Source organism: Cataglyphis hispanica, chromosome 15, assembly GCF_021464435.1.
Source record: "Cataglyphis hispanica isolate Lineage 1 chromosome 15, ULB_Chis1_1.0, whole genome shotgun sequence".
Taxonomy (NCBI): Eukaryota; Metazoa; Arthropoda; class Insecta; order Hymenoptera; family Formicidae; genus Cataglyphis; species Cataglyphis hispanica.
In genome coordinates this window covers 6,121,797-6,134,098 of record NC_065968.1, presented here as the reverse complement: position 1 = coordinate 6,134,098, position 12,302 = coordinate 6,121,797, and the positions used below count along the sequence as shown (strand labels likewise).

Sequence of the window (12,302 nt, the reverse complement as noted above, 5' to 3'; positions counted from 1 at the left end):
CGTCTGGCATCCATTTAATACAATCTCCACTATTTCCGGCAAAGTTTTCGATTGTCACCTTTTGGCGTCTTGAAGACATGAATGAAGTTTCGCGACAATGCGAATTCACCCCTAGAGAAAGGGTTGTAATTACAATGTGCTTGCATTGCTCCGGCGCGCGTGCATCTGCCCATCATCTGCGGACAGATGCACGGCCGATCGTGGACGTCGCCTCGCTCGAATGCCCGGAAATGAAATTCTAAACACCTCTCCCTATTTTTATGTTCCAGTTATCCGTGCTTTTTTCTTTCTTCCCTCTGTCTGTTTCTTTGCCGCGCAAACAATAAGGAGGAGATCTGACTGTAAGCGCATGTCGTGAATCATATGCAAATTTCGCTTATTTGCCGAGGATGATGTTACCAATTAGCATAACTTTAGTGAACATAACAATGATGGAAATAACAATAAAAAAAAAAAAAAAACTCACATTGCAACATCTTTGCGGACTCGGAGGAAATTTTCTATTTATAGTTATCGCTTTTAAAAATAATTCACAGTTTGACAGCTTATTTTTGGAGAAACGTCGACACCCCTTTTCGACAAGGGAGGACGGTTGTCACGCAATGATCGTTTTTCGACTTTCGGCAAGGACTTTGAGAATTTCGACAAAACATCAACACGTTCTGTTTTTCCTTAGAGACACTTTGAAATGCCGATCTTACGGATAATTTAACATCACTCAGAAATAGAAGACTATCTGAAAGAGAAGCTAATGTCCTCCGCAATTTCTTATAAAAATAGAGAATAATACCGATTGCATAAAATAGAATTTTAAAGTTCTTTGCCATTGAAGATACATTCTATATATGAATATATTTAAGATAATAATCTGATACGTGTACATATAATAACTCCCTAATATAATAACTAATAAACTCCCGAAGACGAGGGGAGGTGCCATCAATTTAAATACTGATCTAAATATCGGCGGGTCATTAATTTCTCAATCGTATTTCCGTATACGCTGCTCCTTCCTCCTCCTCCTTCCCTCCCTCGAAGTATTTATTAAACACACCGCACCTATCGGCCCAAAACTCCCAAGGCAGATGGGCACGAAAGTACCTACTCACTCAGAAAACATACTCCCGACCACGTGGTCTTTCGGTTACACCCGTGGTCACGCTCTTCCACTCCGTCATACATATGCTTTTCATACGGCGTAGACAAACACGCTCTTACCCTCTCGCTCTCGCTCCGCTCCACACGAGGCGAAACCGATTCAATCTTCCTAATGGCGTCGTGTTCTTCGCCACGAGCTAATACGATGTATCATGCACCCTAATGGGCCAATGGACTCGTACCTGATTATTTCGGCGATGCGTGGGTCGGCAGGTGATAATACTCTCCTGGATGAACTCTTTCCAATAGGGTCGCGATGTGGGTGCAGAAATAGAACTTATTAAATTATTTATTAAAGAAAATATGTAAAAAAAAATACATGCACTTATTTTATTATACATATATATTGTATTTTTCCTTATTATCTTGCTGCCTTATTTTTAAGGATAAATCTATTACGTTATAATATGTGGAGATATTTTCTTTTCTTCGCAAGAAATTTTCTATTTTATTTCCAATCTTTTTTTATTGGTCAATATTTAATTTGTTTATACAACGATTATCGATATGCGCACGATGCCTTTGTTTATCAACATCGCCGACTTTATTTATCTATCACCGACGATGATTCCGTGGTTGAAATATATATTGTAGATGTGATAAACATTTTTCTCCGATCGGGCGGCGATAGAAATCTATGGACATAGATGTGTGGCTTGCGGAATGTTAAAATAAGACAAATCGATGAAATTACGCGGTCGCGCGATAAGATAAGACGGATAATAAAAACAATGGCGCGTATTAAATGATAGACAGCGTTATCCGCAGATCGCGATTAGCCGAGAGCGGTGGAAAATTTATGTGGGACTGGCACAGATGAAAAATGGCAAAGAGCGATATTTAACATACACCACCTCGACATCTCCGATCGGAGAACGCTGATTTCTCGTAATTTCATGCGCGCCCTCCGCGTTCATATCGGCGCGTATGCAAATGCCGGCGCTCACAAATGCAACCAAGTGCAACATTCGCGACTGCCCCAACGCGACAGTGTCCCATAATTTATTGCGTAACGGTGTTATTCCTTTAAATCGCGACGCAACAACGAGCAAATCTCGCACGGTGTGAGCCCCGCGCTCGATAGAATTATGAATTACTATAATGCTGTTCGCGATCTATGGATCCTTTTTTTCAAAATCGTTATTTATTCCTTTGACGTCTCTCGACATTGTTAAATATTTTACCGAGCGCGCGGGCGATTGTGTGCGCCGATTCGTTTAACATAATTTATTTGCTGATTTCGAAGATGATTTTATCTTTTGAAAACGCATTTTTTAAATTTGCAGCCTATGAAGCGAGCGCGAATTGCGCGAAATAAACCAACACTGAGAATCGGCGAAGAAACGTGTCAATGAGAAAAGATTGAACGTGTCGCGAACGTATCTATGACGCGTGCACCTCTTCCTTGGAAGAGAGAAAAAAAAAAACTGAAACTCGGCATTTTCTCGTCGGTCCGAAATGGAGCGTCGTCAGTCAGGCGCGAGGTTAATATTTTATCGGGCTAACCGCGCGCAGTTATCTCTTCGATTCCCGCGAGAGCCGGTAGAAAGTAAATCTCGTTCCGCGCGCTCGGGCCCCGAGGTCGCGAGCGCGAACATAAACATCCTTACGTACACGACCTGGAATTCCCGTTTGATTTACTGCCGCTATCTCGACGCATTAGTCTTTGGTCCCCCGGGGGCCGATATCATCTGCCTTAAAAAATGCGCCCGTCAACGCGGCCCGCCAACTACCGTGCTACCCATCCCTCCGCGGATCAGAGCCGCGCCGCTTACGATCGCTCTCTCGCTTCCGTCTCTTTTCTCTTTTTCTTTTTCCCTTCTATCTCTCTCCCTTATTCTCGTCACCATCGCCGCTTTCGACGGCCACTCGCGCGTCCCGTCCTCGTCTCTCCCTCCGCCTCGTTTTACCCGAAGATTGCTTCGGTCCCGGTGAGATCGTCTTACGACTGGACAGAAGCATGTTCGTGTTCCGGTATAGGGAGCAACAGGTAGTCGGAGCTGGATCTCTGGCTACCAGCGAGATATTAGTTTTTTATCGCGGGACGTAATGGATCTCGCGATCTGGTAACATTAACATTTTTATATCCTCGTTAGAGATGGTGGATAGCACGGCGGTAACCGCACGCAAAATAATTTCGAGGTCCGCCGCCGGTTTTTGCATCTTGGCGAACGCCATATATAAGATTTAATAATTGCAATTGACGAGTTTAAACTTTAATTAAATATTTTCTAATACATATTGTTTATACATGTTAACTGTAATTCAAAATTTTATGATTATATAATTTTCCTCGCCTCTATATAAACTTATATATTTACGATTGAGAATTATAGCTTATTTAAAACGGACTTACAGGTACAAGGGTCTATGTCCGAAATGAGTGCGCGAGCTCTCGATGCGGGTGGGTAGCTCATGCGCCCCACTGTTTTTGCCAGTCGGTGGTCCCGATGCCGACGGCCATACATTAAATAAATAAAAATCTTGATCCTCTTTCTGTCTCTCTCTCTCTCTCTCTCCTTATAATGCGCGGCTGCTTAGAATACCGTGGAGAAGCTACCGCGGCGCACCGGGGCCACCTTCTTGCGCAACTGTCGGCCGGTCGTTTCAATTAATTAGCATCACAGTATAAAAGACGATGCCCGTCAGCCGACGCCGCTCCTGCGTGCGCTCCCGACTCGCCTAGATTATTCAAAGCAACTTGCAGGGATGCGAGACGTTGCGCTGCACCGCGCCGCAGCATCTCATCGGCGTTACTCATCCTTCGCGCATCGCCGTGCGTGCTTTATATCCTGGAAAAGCTATTAGTGGCCGGCCGTGTCAGCTGGTCCGTACATTTTACGGCGTTCGCGCCGACCGTTCGTGCCGCGTAAATAAATCTGCGTAGTTTGCATGAGGACGATTTTTCGATCGAGCCTCGCGGAAGCGATTTGCGTGTGACGACACCTCGAACGTGTAAAGCAAACGATAAAATACGCGTACATGAGTCGTTCATTTTGCGAACGGTATATATCTAGTTAGAAAATTCTTGTATCCAGTTATTAAGGCTCTGGATATCTTATTTTTGGAGGAAAATATTTTATTCTAGAGTGCCAGATCTAAATAACATAGATAATAAATTTCGTATAAATACAAGAGTACGTACTATAGTGCAGTGTTTTGATGAAAATTAAAAAAAAAAAGTCACGTTGATTTGAAGTTGAAGTTTACAATCGGAAGATCTTGTCTGAGACATCGTCACCAATCTCGCGATACAATTAAGAATTCGATATTGCGTTTGACGGCACGTACTGACTTGAGTGCCACGATTCCTCTAATCACTCTCTTGGTTATTAGGGTCACACTTTCTCCGTCTACCGAACGAGACAATGACCGATCAGGTTACATGTGTTACGCATTCACGCGCGTATCAGCGAGTGAAATTGCGTTTGCGAAAATCGAACGGGTGAATAAAAGTTTACTTTGCTAAAACTACAAGGGCTCCAGACTCTGATCGTTCTGGAGATAGGAAAGGTTACTGACAAGAAAGAAAGCGTAGCGGATTGTTGATATTCTCGAATCTGTTGACGTGTCTCGAGAGTGCTCTCTCGAATCACTTGAGACGGCAAAGATTTTCTCATGGTCCGTTACGACTATACTTTAGATTTTTCTCATGGTATTTTATAGTTTCTCTTTCAATAAACGAATTAATTTGTTTCAAATAAATTATTTTTTTTTTTTTTTTAATAGTATGAGAGAATAAAATTAAGACAAACTTTATTGTTAAATAATTATTGCAGCTAAAATTTTATATTTTTACATTAACTTACATTACATAACATTCGTTTTATTTTTTCAATAATTCACGATCGATTCGACGATCGATCATTGCGACTTATCAGTCGATCTACATGGCGTTTCGCACCAATCGAGGTGCCAGCTTACAATTATTTCCCTCGTAGTCGTACTCATATGTTCATTTATCTGCCGATCGTGAAAAAGTGAGAATGAGAAAAGATCCAAGTCAGCTGCGCAGTCATGTCCGTAGGTTATTACATTGACTCGTTATTGTTGATGCTCGTGGCGCGCGTGTATATCTGAGATAAATTGCTCGCAATTATTACCTACATCAAACGGTGAAAATTATGACAGATCGAAGTGGGGAGAGAACAATCGCCAGAAAGTAGCTCCCGGCATTCGATTAAATCACGTTTTTTTTATCTCTCTTATACTTCTTGAATGTATTTCACAAGTGCATTAAATTTCTACGAAAAAGCGTGTAAAAGCTGCGTTTTTAAATTACATATAAAAGAATGCTAATAAATTAATATCTTTTTTCATTATAATATTCAGCTTTAAGCTGTCTTAATCTGTTCAGTGAAGAAAAGTTACTATTTAAACACTTAGAGATGTATTGCGTGTGTATTACGGGTAAGTACACTGTCATTCACACACACGGACACACCTGAGGCTTTTATTAAGTGGCGTCTAAACGTTGCCGGCCTCTGGACGAGCTGGCGCCTCGTGTCCTGAGAGCATGTTGCAAGAAAATCATATAATTTACAGAGCGACAATGCGTCCAGTTCCGCCTCATTAAATTTCTAGTCGTTAAACTCCTAATCGTTATTCTATCGATCGTTTGATACAAGTCAAATTTATATAAGGGTTCTTTTTCCAATTTCATAAAATCGGCGCGCTTAATTATAATACGTTACTGCAATGTTTTTTTTTTTTTTTTTTATAAGAACGGAATGAAATATTCATATAATTATTTTAAATGTATATTTGTGAAAAAAATTGCTCAAATCTTGAAATAAATAAATGTTACATATTTTATCATGCTATAAATTAAAAATTACATATAAATCTGACAATTATTAATATCGTGATCGATTACTGTTAGTATTTTAGTCCCTAAACTGTCCGCGGGAAATCAAAGACAAAACGTTTACCGATCGCCGACACTAACGAGCCGCGCCGAATCGTCTTTAGATCATCAAGTCACATCCGTCCGTTGATGACGAGGGTTACGGCCTGACGGCGCGCGGCGGCTCGATCAATTAACGCGGTATTGATCTTATATACCCGTGCTCTATACGATGATCGTTTAGAAAAGTTGTCGGCACCTGGCCCGACCCCCGCAGTATGCCATGAGCAGATGCGTTTTCCTCATACGTTCTTAGATTTCTTCTATCTGTGATTCGATCGATAAACGATATTCGACGGGTGTTTGACACGCTATTCAAGCTTTGAATTTCTCAACCAACTTATCTTTTATGCGGTGCGAAGAAATTTTTTATTACGTTATATATTTTAGTTGAATCTTTTTTTCTTTTTCTCGAATCTGAATTCTCATTTTTTTTTTTTTTCGCAAATCTAAATTATTTTGATTTATATATTACGAGAGAAATGTTTTAATATATATATATATTAATTTTTAAATGCAATATAAATCGTTGCATAACATTCGAAGTGAGTAACAGTATAATTATGCAACGTTTCTAACGTTTAACGGAAACCGTTTCTCGTTTTGCGTCTAGAAAAAATGTCGGGAAGATTTTCTGCAGGAGCTGCACGGTTATTGCTTACGTTTTTCACACGTTCAACGGTCCCGGGGGGACCGCCTTAACCTGTCCGGGCCTCAACGGTCATTCCCATAATCACCTGTGCCCACGAAGATACTCACCGGCCCATTGTGACGACGGTCCCTAATACGCGTCATCCTTGCGACCGGTCCTCTTCTTTTCTCGCAAGTGCCTTCTCTTTATCTTTCTCTTTTATTCGCTTCCTCTCTCCCGCCGATTGCTCGTCGCGATGACACCTTGCCCGCGGGAGACAAAGGATCCCGAGCTCGCGGTCGCGCTAAGCTGGAAATGCTAATCCTCGGCATGGTGGCGAAAGAAGCGAGAGATAGAAAGGGTGTGAAGCCGGCGTGAGTTACGAGACAGTCTTAATTTTGTCATTCATTTCGACGAGAATCTCGAGACCGGAGAGGAGCGATGCCGGAGAGGAAGTATCACAGGTAAAAGGCAACGGTTGTGTTGATGAGAGACGCTGTTGTTATAGCAGCAGCAACTAGTTGCGTGCGTAGAGACGGCGTATGATATATACTGTCGTTTTCTTGGAAAAAAATCTAATAATCCTCGGCCGCGCAGACGGCGAGACACCGGTCGACAAGATATGCCACTGCACTAATATAATGGCTAAATGTTACTAATAACCGGTTTCGTGCGTTTAACTAATGCCCGCATTAGACGATCGAGTCTTTGATAAGGGTACCTCCCTAGAGAGGTAGGTTCTCGCAGTTTATTTGATCGCTAAATGGAGCACTGCCATTGATTCCAATATCCATTTTATCGCCATTATTTCCGTCTTTATTCTTTAAACGCGCTCTCCATACACGATTATTTCACAATCCTTGTTAGTATATTTAATAGGCCTAACAATAATATATCGTAAAAACATTTACATATATTTGAAAAGGTCTTGTATATGTAATTTGTTATGTGATAATTCATTTATCAGGAAGAACAAAAATTACAAGGTACTTAAATTGGCTTTTGTTAGATATTTTGAAATTATTTTTGTGTATCTTTGAAAAATTATGTTTTGAATATTATTTATCAAGTCCACTAAATTAGAATTTTATCTTGTATTTTTTCGTGAATGACAGAAGATAAATTTTATTTACGTATTGCGTCAGTGTTTTAATAACAGAGCGCGACGCTTACCATAGATGACATCAAACTGACATCGTGACTCATAGTGAATCGTTCCCTTCGCCCTAGTCGCACGGCGACCTGTTTAGAAAAAAATCTGACACCTCTCTGATCACCGTTAGAATAACCGTTCGAGTGCTCATCGAAGTCTTTGACACATGTTGTCAGTCGGCGGCCCCAACTAGTGTTTTGCTTCGAAAACAGATGTAAATTTGGTATCCTCCGCTTTTCTGTGCTTCGGACGAAACATCTAACTTACGCAGAATTTTATGCGATATTTCGTACGATTTTGCAAATTCTATGACAAATTTTGATTCTAAGAAATCGCAGCCGCCCATGGCGATGCTCATGGAGTCCTCGAACGGTTTCTTCGGAAAGATGATTAGCAGAATTAAATATATAGCGGTTCGTGTGCGCAGATACTCGTAAAAGCGGTAAAAGTAAATATTAAGCCGATTTTTACGACATTTCTTCACGCTCTCTGTGTCCATTATCCGCGTTTGGGCCCCGCTATGGGATTAGCATGTGTCTGTCTCATATCGTGGTTTCCGCGATTATTGCGCACTCGGCGAGATAGCAGGTTGGAGATTAATATTGCGGTTAAAGAATAAACAGCGAGAAGAGAAGACATTGAAGGAAGAGAAGCAGGTAGGTTACAATCGAAATCATCAAGGTTGTGGCAATAAAACTTGTGGTTTCGGTGGTCACGTCTTTACGACGATCTAGCTGTCCGGCCAAGTGAAGTTGTTAGATATTTTTTTTTTTTTTTTTTCATTTTTATTCGAAGTGCAAAGTGAGATAAAACATTTGAAAAGATAAAATTTCTTTCTTATACTGGCAAAATTGTGATTAATTATATCGTAATAACTGTTCGAGTTATCGCAGCATCGTTATTTAAAATTATTATTTCTCTTTTTGATTTTTTTAAATATTTCTCGAAATAATTCCAGATATCTTTCAGAACTGTGAGTTTAAAAAAAGATATTTCTTATCTAAAAAATATAGAATGCATGACATCACATTAAAGATTCTTGTCCGAGTGTCATTCACCCACGTTTTATTCTCCGTGCAATAAAAAATCCAAGTTTCCTAATATTTCTCATGACGGCATTGTGCAGGCACTTATCGATTCCTCGATAAGTGTTCAATGGTACATTTATCGTGTGGCATGTGTGGTGGATCGCGTACAAAAATACTACTGTTCCACAGTACGACGAAAGGATAAAGCCATCTCTGTTGAACCGTATCGACCGCTAGTTCAATCATCGGCTTTTCGTTGCAAGACTTTATTGTGCTATAATAAATTTTATCTCAATTTCAGTTAATACTCGCAACGATAATCGCGTTAGAAAAAAATTATTTTTTATCCAAAAAAATAGAGACTGCATAATTTCTCTTGAGTGTTTTTTAACCTTATAATAATTTGACTGTGTCGTAAAAAACAAAACGATATCTCGTTAAATAAATGCAGTATTACGTGTAACATTACAAACGTTTGTTTTCTTTTCTTCTTGTATTTCGTAGGAACTTCCTGTTTGGTCGCTTCAATAATCCTCGCGCGAGATCCATCATTCTTGTTGCACGTGGGACGATCAACGATCCAAAGATAGATACTTGCCGGGCCAGTCGGCGGCCAGTCGCGATCGCTCGGCTCGCCAAAAACAGACAGAGCAACGGATTAATTAGAGTCCGTTTGTTCGTGGGCACCGCGGTCGCTCCGGCGAAAACGGTATTATCTTATTCAGAGCGTCTTGAGTTGCCCGAGGTCGGTACCAGCAGCCCCGCCAAAGGAAGATGATGGATCGTCGGCATTAGATAGAACGTTGGTCTTTCATGAGAACGCCGGTCCACGAGGCGCGACTTAATAACGCCATTGAGACTCGTATCTACGTGCTGAACGACCGGAACGTTGTAACTGAATGCACTGAGACTTTTGTGTATACATGTATATATTGCTGCGCGAAGCTATCTAGCGAAGTTACGGGGAGATATCTCTTCGATCTATTATCTCGTAACGTGCTGCCTTTTTGCGCGTTAGTATTTAGACATTTATAGATTAGATAAAACATACGTAAAAAAATGTGTAGCTCTAAATATATAAACCGATGAGAAAATTTGTATCTGTATTGAATCAGTTGCGTTTTACTCATTTAATTTAATTTTGTTATGAACTTTTATAACGACTTTTATATATTTTTTGTATCACAATCGCGAATTTCAGAATTAATTACTCTCGTATATAATATTTTAAATTTAATTTCAGTACTATAATAAAAACAAGGTTTTTTTTTTAAATTCATTGTCAAACAATGGATATTTATCTACGTTCTTGTTTTGATGATGCACGTTTTGTTACAAGCGTGGCATAGCTTTGTACTTTCCCCTTTATTTCTAAAAGAAAGAGGCTGTACCGTATTATTCTGTGATTCCGGAACGTCCTGTACCGTAAATATTTGAGGAAGCCGCATCAAAGCGTGCAGCCCCTAAAGAATCACGAACGAGTTCTAACCGGCCGCGCGACCGGAGCGGAATCTCCGCGCCATAAATTCATCGTGCAAGTCTCGCAGTTGCTTGAAAAGAACGGTCGACAGCGAGCAAACAGCAATTTCACACCGTGATCGCGCGAGAAACATTTTTTTCGAGACGCATTCGCGGATCGAATCGCACATTTCGCGCGCGGCTCTACGACTGCTGAAAACTGCTGAAATTGTTGTATAATATGATAACTTTGTAACCTTATCGTGTACGATATCGTAAATGTCGTTACAGAGTAGGGCATTAATTTTATATCGATCGAGGACTTCGAAAGGCAGCGATCGCGCTCGATTCTAATATAATGACGATACGAATATATTATTTGTATTAATATTATTAAAGTGGCATTATTATTATTGATAATGGGTCATATCGAAATTGCGATTTAATACAGTTCAATTACTTTCAAAGGATATTTTTAAAAAAACTTGATATTTATTTATTTTTTTTAAATATGTACATTTAAACATATGTATATCTTAAAAAATTATTAGATGCATGAACAAAAGAGACTTTTTTTATTTAAATATTTATGCGACATTATATAATTCAATGTCGTGGTTCTTTATTATAAATCGATTAGAGGCTTGTCTTTATCGCTCGTTTCCAATTCACGCACCCAATTCACCCTTGATATCTACTCAAAGATAAAGATGGAGGGTAAGAGCACATTTTCTGTGTATGTGTGTGTGTCCAGAGTTTTTTTTTTTTTATATCGGTACGATTCCGTGAGACTCATTTTCTATTTGCGGTACCACAAGGTGCGTTGTCATCACGCACGATTGTCACAGATTGTCACCTGTCACATTAACAAATAATGTTATCAGGATACGACAGAGTAAAGAGTGCAGAGTATCGTCCTACTATGCTCGCCTTTCTTTGATTTCCTGTCGGAATATCGATGCGTGAAAAGAAATTTCGATTTTAGCGACATTCTTTAGTAGTTATTTTTATCACCTGTCAAAACTCAACGGCAAATTAAAAGTTTAAATTAAAATTCAAAGCTTAAAATTTTCACTCGCAAAGTTAAAGTAAAAGTTTGTAATATATAGAATTAAAATTGTGAGAAATTTAAAAAATAATAAAATATCCATATCACATAATAATTAAAAAATAATAATACGCTATATATACGCTATAAAATAATTATACGCTATATATTCGAATTCTTTTGCGATATGGAAGAACTGCAAATGATATCATTCGTCGTCTACTTATACTTTGTACAATCGCTCGATAATAGTTGATTTCTTGATTTACTGAATAAATTCCATAAAATGAAAGATTGTTTGTTTACTATACGACCTGTTCCTTGCGACCCGGTTTTGTTTGACTTTTATCAGAGCTTTCAGTGATGAAGAATGCCGATGCGGCATTTCGTGAAAACGTATATGTACTATCGTATCGTTTATCGTATTTTCGGATTAGTCGCTGTTTATAGACGATATCGATATCGAAAATATCGTTTAAGGAAACGAGAATTCAGGCTACAGGTCGGTTTTTTACTTTGCCTTATCGCTTTAAAGTTTTCTCTTTTTTTTTTGAGAGTTTCACGATTGCTTTTCTCTCTTATCGGTTATTTATTATCTTTGTGATATTTTATTACGGTATTGTACATATAAATAGAAAAAGTTTACATATTTTCGTTTTTCTTAAACTAAATATATTTAAAAAATACCACATTTTTTTTATTTATCGGATAATTTTGTAATGGTAAAAATAATTAGTTCAATTATGTTAACGATACTTTGCAATAGCATCCAATACTTTTGATAAAATAGTGTTATATCTTTCGATCGCTTGTAACTACTCGTTTTCGAATACGCGTAAAGTATTAATAACTAGCGTTAGTGTGTATCCGAGCGGACTTAAATCTATTAAGAAACCGGTCTTCGGTCTCACAATCTTAGT

General features: G+C 39.1%; 1 protein-coding gene across 2 annotated transcripts in view; it reads right to left on the bottom strand.

Annotated features, from left to right (window-relative positions):
• The window catches only part of LOC126855035 (structural maintenance of chromosomes protein 5), a 224,132-nt gene that overhangs the window by 136,733 nt on the left and 75,097 nt on the right, over positions 1 to 12,302 (bottom strand). The gene's annotated exons all lie outside the window — the stretch shown is intronic.